This window comes from Bison bison, unplaced genomic scaffold (assembly GCF_000754665.1).
Source record: "Bison bison bison isolate TAMUID 2011002044 unplaced genomic scaffold, Bison_UMD1.0 scf7180017864487, whole genome shotgun sequence".
Lineage (NCBI taxonomy): Eukaryota > Metazoa > Chordata > Mammalia > Artiodactyla > Bovidae > Bison > Bison bison.
This window is the reverse complement of record NW_011495047.1, coordinates 9309960-9315299: the sequence shown is the minus strand read 5'-3', so window position 1 is coordinate 9315299 and position 5340 is coordinate 9309960. Positions and strand designations below refer to the sequence as shown.

The 5340-nt window shown below is 54.6% G+C and overlaps 1 protein-coding gene across 6 annotated transcripts in view; it reads right to left on the bottom strand.

Moving 5' to 3' along the window:
- TFEB (transcription factor EB) overlaps positions 1–5340 on the bottom strand; it is a 49138-nt gene that overhangs the window by 36193 nt on the left and 7605 nt on the right. For 3 of the 6 annotated variants that reach the window (XM_010863186.1, XM_010863188.1, XM_010863189.1), the window contains exon 1: positions 215–4552. The exons of 2 other annotated variants lie outside the window; for them this stretch is intronic. The gene's annotated coding sequence lies outside the window, so the exon portion shown is untranslated. Of the gene's footprint in view, positions 1–214; positions 4553–5340 lie in introns of those variants that run through there. One more of the 6 variants, XM_010863191.1, reaches the window with a different exon arrangement.

Genomic DNA, 5340 nt, shown 5'->3' with positions numbered 1-5340 from the left:
GAGGCGGGGCTGGCAGTCGGCTCTGGGGACTCCTGACTCCACCGGCACCCCCCCACCCCCGCCCCGCCGCCCCTCCTCTGCATCACCTGCTTCTCTAGCCCTGCTCGAAAGATAGCCCCAGGCCAGCGCAGCCTGCGGGACCTCACTCCCACTCACCCAGCTCCCCAGAGACACCCCCAGCAACACACACACACACGCACACATGCCCATGTACCTGGGCGAAGGCAGCCCCCTGGAAGGAGGCCCCCAGGAACACTCAGCTCCTCCAGGGGCCAGAGCCCAGGGCCAGGCCCCTGCCCCAGCGCCAGCCCCAGTTTCCTCATTTTCCCCAGGGCTGTTTCTCACCCAGCCCCCTGCACCTTGGCCTGAGAGGAAGTTACACAATCCCCTGGGAGCTGCAAACTCTGCTGAGGACTACTCACAGCGCAGGGGGAACCACACTCCCGGAAGGCCTCGCACACCCACAACCCTGTCCGAGGCAGACGGGCTCCCAGCTCCCGTCTCACTGACCCGGGGCTCCAGGCCGCTGACCGGGCCCCTCCCTGCTCCCAGACTGAGTCTCTGACAGCCTCCACCCCTCACACAGCCTGGCCTCACAGGGCCCCAGGCCAAGCTGCCCCTGCACCAAGGCAGAGGGGCAAGAATTTGCAGGACTCCTGCTGGGTCCCCAGTGGGCCAAACCCTAACCCGCACAGCCTCCCCGCCCCTCCTTAGTCAGAAGCCCCACAGTTCACCTCCTTCCTGACTGACCACATGTCTGTGACCTCAGCCCCGGGCCTTCCCAGGGTCTCCAGACAACCACTTCACAGCCTCGCTCTGGCCCACCTCAAAATGGAACCTTGGGACCCAGAACAGTCCTGTGAAGCTCTGAGCCACCACACGAGCTTGTGGGAAAAGGCTCTCACTACATGAGATTTTGGAGGTTCCTCAGCCCCCAACGCACTTCTCTAATAGCCCAAGACACTTGACGTTTTGCTAGTGTTTCCTTCTCGGAGCTAAGGGATTCTCAACATTGGTAAATAGATACCGCTTGTCAAGAAAGGCTGGAAGTCGCTGAGCTGTTATTAGTTGTCTGCACCTCAGGGTGGATGAGTTTACTAGGTCCGTTTAGGAAGGGACAACGTAGCAGAGGGGAGACCAGGCAGGCCGAGGGACCTCAAGATGCATGGGGGGAGTGAACCCCAGGACTGGGAAGTCAGAGGAGCCCTGAGAGCGCTGACCCAGAGTCTGGCCCGATCCTGGGCTTTCCCTGGGAGAGCGCACTCCAGAAGGACACAGAGCCTGGCCTGGGTATACAAAGCCCCTAAGGATGATCTCTGGCTCCCACCCTTCACTGCTGGACTTGCAACAGAGCCTCAGATAAGGAATGATAAGCACCTCTTATCATCCCACACAACCTTGGACTCCCACCCAGCTGAAGACAAAGTCAGGAATGGTTTTCCTGGGGCCCCAGGGCTCTCCTGAGTGCCCCTCATTTCTGCAGCCCTCATCAAAAGGCAGGGGCCCTCAGGGCCGTTCTGCCACAGCCCGCTGAGGCCTGGAGTGGCAGGAATCAGGGCCAGGCTCACGCGCCTCCAGCTCTGTGGACAGACAAGGGGAAGGGCTGGTTCTAGAAACCCCTCGCCCCTTGGAAACAATGGCCAAGGGCCCCTTTGCAGGGACACCTTTCAAGATGCCCACACACCCAGCCCCCTCTCCCCAGTCCCAACGACAACCCATGGCGGGGAGGGGCAGCAACACTGGCACCCTCCTTTTTGATGAGGAGACCGAGACTCACAGCACTCAGGGACGTCCCGAAGGCCACACAGCAAGTTGACAGCAAATCTCAGGTTCCTGGCTCCCTTCCTAGGTCACAGTTTCTCAACCGCAACACGACTGACACTTGGGGCCAGAGTAACTCTTTCTTGAGGGGCTGTTTGAGCACTTTAGAACCTTTAGCAGCATCTCTGGCCTCTACCCGCTAGATGCCAGTAGCATTCCCTGAGTTGTGACAACCAAAAATGTCATCAGACATCACCAAATGTCCCCTGGGAGACAAAGAGAACTGCTGCCCTAAAAGGACCTGAAAGCCAGGCGCCTGCCAATTCTAACTTGAAGGGTATCTGCTGTGAGAGCTGTAATGTGCCAGGCAGGAGGGCCTGGAGGTGCTGGTGAGTACCCCGTGGGCTCAGTACCCTCTGGGCAGAGCTGCCCCCCTGGCAGGCGGTACCACTTGGGAATCTCATCCCAAGACCACCTCCCCAACCCCAGCCTACAAACCAGCCTCCTCCCTGGCATTCAATATTTCAGTGGTCTTTCAATAATCACACACCCCTGTGAGTAACAAATTTTGAGCACCCCCAATATAAGCTTCTTTTCTCAGGAAGTGTTAATAAATGCCAGTGTATAAATACGTCATGCATATGAGCAAACATACACAAAAATAGATCTATAAAAAAGACAAGGAGGGAAATATAAATTATACTCAGGATGAGATACTGTTACAGTTTCAGCAGCTCACCAGGACAGAAACAAAACAGTCTACTGATACCAAGTATCAGTGAAGACACAGCAATAGGAACTCTTAGGGGTCATCAGTGAGGAGCAAATTGGTGTAACCACTTCACACAGAATTTACTAAAATTGAAATATGCATCATATACCCTGCAGCAATACTCTAGCAATTCCGCTCTATACAGACTCTGAAGAAGTGTACACACCAACACACCAGGAGGCACATTCCGGGATGTTCTTCCAGCATTGTTCACAGCAGCCAAAAAAGGCAAGCAACCCAAACGTCCATGAGTGGTGGGATGGATGCAGATATGGTATCAAGTTCATACAGTGGATGCTGATACGTGAACGCAGCCACTCGCAACAGTGTAGCCAGATCTCTCCACTGGCCAACGAACATGTCCAGTGTTAATCCAGCTGCATATATTTAAAATCGGGCGAAACTAAGCTCTATTGCTAAAGGCCACAGGTAGGGGTGGTAACATGATCAAGGTGAGCAAGGAACTGATTATCTTAAAAGTCAGTAGAGGGACTTCTCTGATGGTCCAATAGCTGGGACTCCAGGCTACCAAAGCAGGAGGCAGAGGTTCAATCCCTGCTTAGGGAACTAGGCTACTGCATGCCCACACTAAGGCAAAAAAACAAAAGTCAGGATAGTGGTTCACTTTGGGAAGGGGCTTATGACCAAGGTGGAGCACACAAGTGGATTTCAAATGCAGGTTACATTTGTTTCTTCACTGAGATGGTGGTAACCTGGGTGTTCACATTTATGATTATTTGTTATATTATCCATATAGGTTTATGCTCTTTTTGGCAATTAGGCTATATTTCACAATAAAAGGGGGGAGAAAAGGATGAAATATAAATACATCGAAATAGAAGTTCTAATAGTCTCTTCCTCCACCTGGCTTTGCAAACCATTATGATTCGGCCAAAGCGGATGAGACCCTATATCTGGCCATGGGTCTGGAGGAGCCAGTGACACCCGGGGTGTTTGTAGAGGGCTCTTCCAGCTGCCCCTCAGCCCACAGGACCTGGGCACCACAGTCCTTTTCATCTCTGCCCGAACCCTGGAGCATCCCAGCCACCATTTGCCCCTGGTGGGCAAGGGGAGAGAGTTGCATGAAGCTAGGCTCTCTCATGCCCACCTCACCCTGCCCTGGTCTGCTCCTCCGGGTCCCTGACAGCAGAGTTCAGAGGCCCATGCTGGGAAGGCACTGGAGGAACTGGGCAGGCCTTGCTCATCCTATAAATACACCGAAAGAAAGAGGGAGGCAGAAAAATGAAATGAAGAAGATGGAGAGGAGAGAGACAGGGAGCAGGACAGGGAGACACACCCGCATCGGGGGCTGAAGTTCCAGTTGCTGTGGAAATAGAGAGAGAGTCAGAGGGATGCGGGTGGGAGGGGCCAAGGAAAGAGGGAAAGGAGAAGAGTGCTTGGGGCGGGAGAGCAGACGCACCGCCCGCAGTTACAAGCCCAAGTCTCAGGGCTCAGCACAAGCGGGTCCAGAGAGGCTTGAGTGTTAGGCCCGATTAGCACCATGTGCCCCGGGGCCCAGGGCCTCAGCGAAAGGTGAGGGGCTCAGGGGCCAACAGCCTCCCCGTGGCCCCACCTGGCGCTCAGCAGACTCCAGGTCTCCTGGAGGGGAGGGCCTGGTCCAGGGGGAGAGGCCCCTGGGCCTGTAGAGGCGACCCCCCAGGTGGGAGGACCCAGGGTCAAGAGAGCAGTCCTTCCTGGAGCCTTCTCAGTGGGTGAGAAGCGCTGAGCCAAGTTCTAGGCACGGGCCCAAGCCCTTTTGTAAAAACTTTCCCTTGGCCAGGGAAGAAGGCTCTTCAAGGGTGAGCAGGGGGAATAAATTGGGAGCCTGGGATTAACATATATACACTACTATATATTAACATATGTAAAATGGATAGTAATAAGAATCTACTATATAGCAGTAGGTTACTGGACAGCACCGGGAACTCCAATCAACACTCTGTAATGCCCTGTATGGGAATGTGTGTGTGCTCACTCAGTCACGTCTGACTCTTTGCAACCCTATGGACTGTAGCCCACCAGGCTCCTCTGTCCATGGGATTTTCCAGGCAAGAATACTGGAGTGGGTTGCCGTCTCCTCCTCCAGAGGATCTTCCCGACCTAAGGATGGAACCCGAGTCTATTGTGTCTCCAGCACTGGGAGGTGGATTCTTTACCACTGAGCCACCTGGAAAGCCCCACAGAGTCTAAAAAACAGTGGACATATAGCCTGGCGGGTTACAGTTCATAATGTCTCAAGGAGTTGAACACGACTGAAGCGATTTAGCATGCACGCGTGCCTGACTGACTCACTTTACTGTACATCTAAAACTAACACAACATTGTAAAGCAACCATACTCCAATAAAAATTAATTAAATAAAAAAGGAAGAATGTTCTTCAGACCAAAGGGCCAGGTGCTGGCATGTTTGTGGTCATTTAGTCCAAGGCTCTGTATGATAACACACCGCTCTGCCTTTCTCTGTCCTCTGTAGATACTGAAATTCTCCCCATCCCCGCTCCCAGGCCATCAGCTTTGGGAAAGGAGCTATGTCTTTATTCCCACCCATCCTGCTTGGTTTGCACAGTGCTAGGCACCGAGTCAGTCCATGACTGCTGACCCTAGTGGATGCTGGAGTGGGTCCCCCAACCTCCCTGGGTCCCAGTCCCCTCCTCTCGAAAACACGGGGGCAGTGCCAGCTGGCTTCCGAGGCCCACAGCCCTGCAGCCCCAGTCAGCTGGTCCTGCGCTGGCAGGGGCAGCTGAGAGAGACAACACCTGGCCAGGGCGAGGGGGGCTGGGACAGAGGCGGCGGGGGGGTGGGGGGGA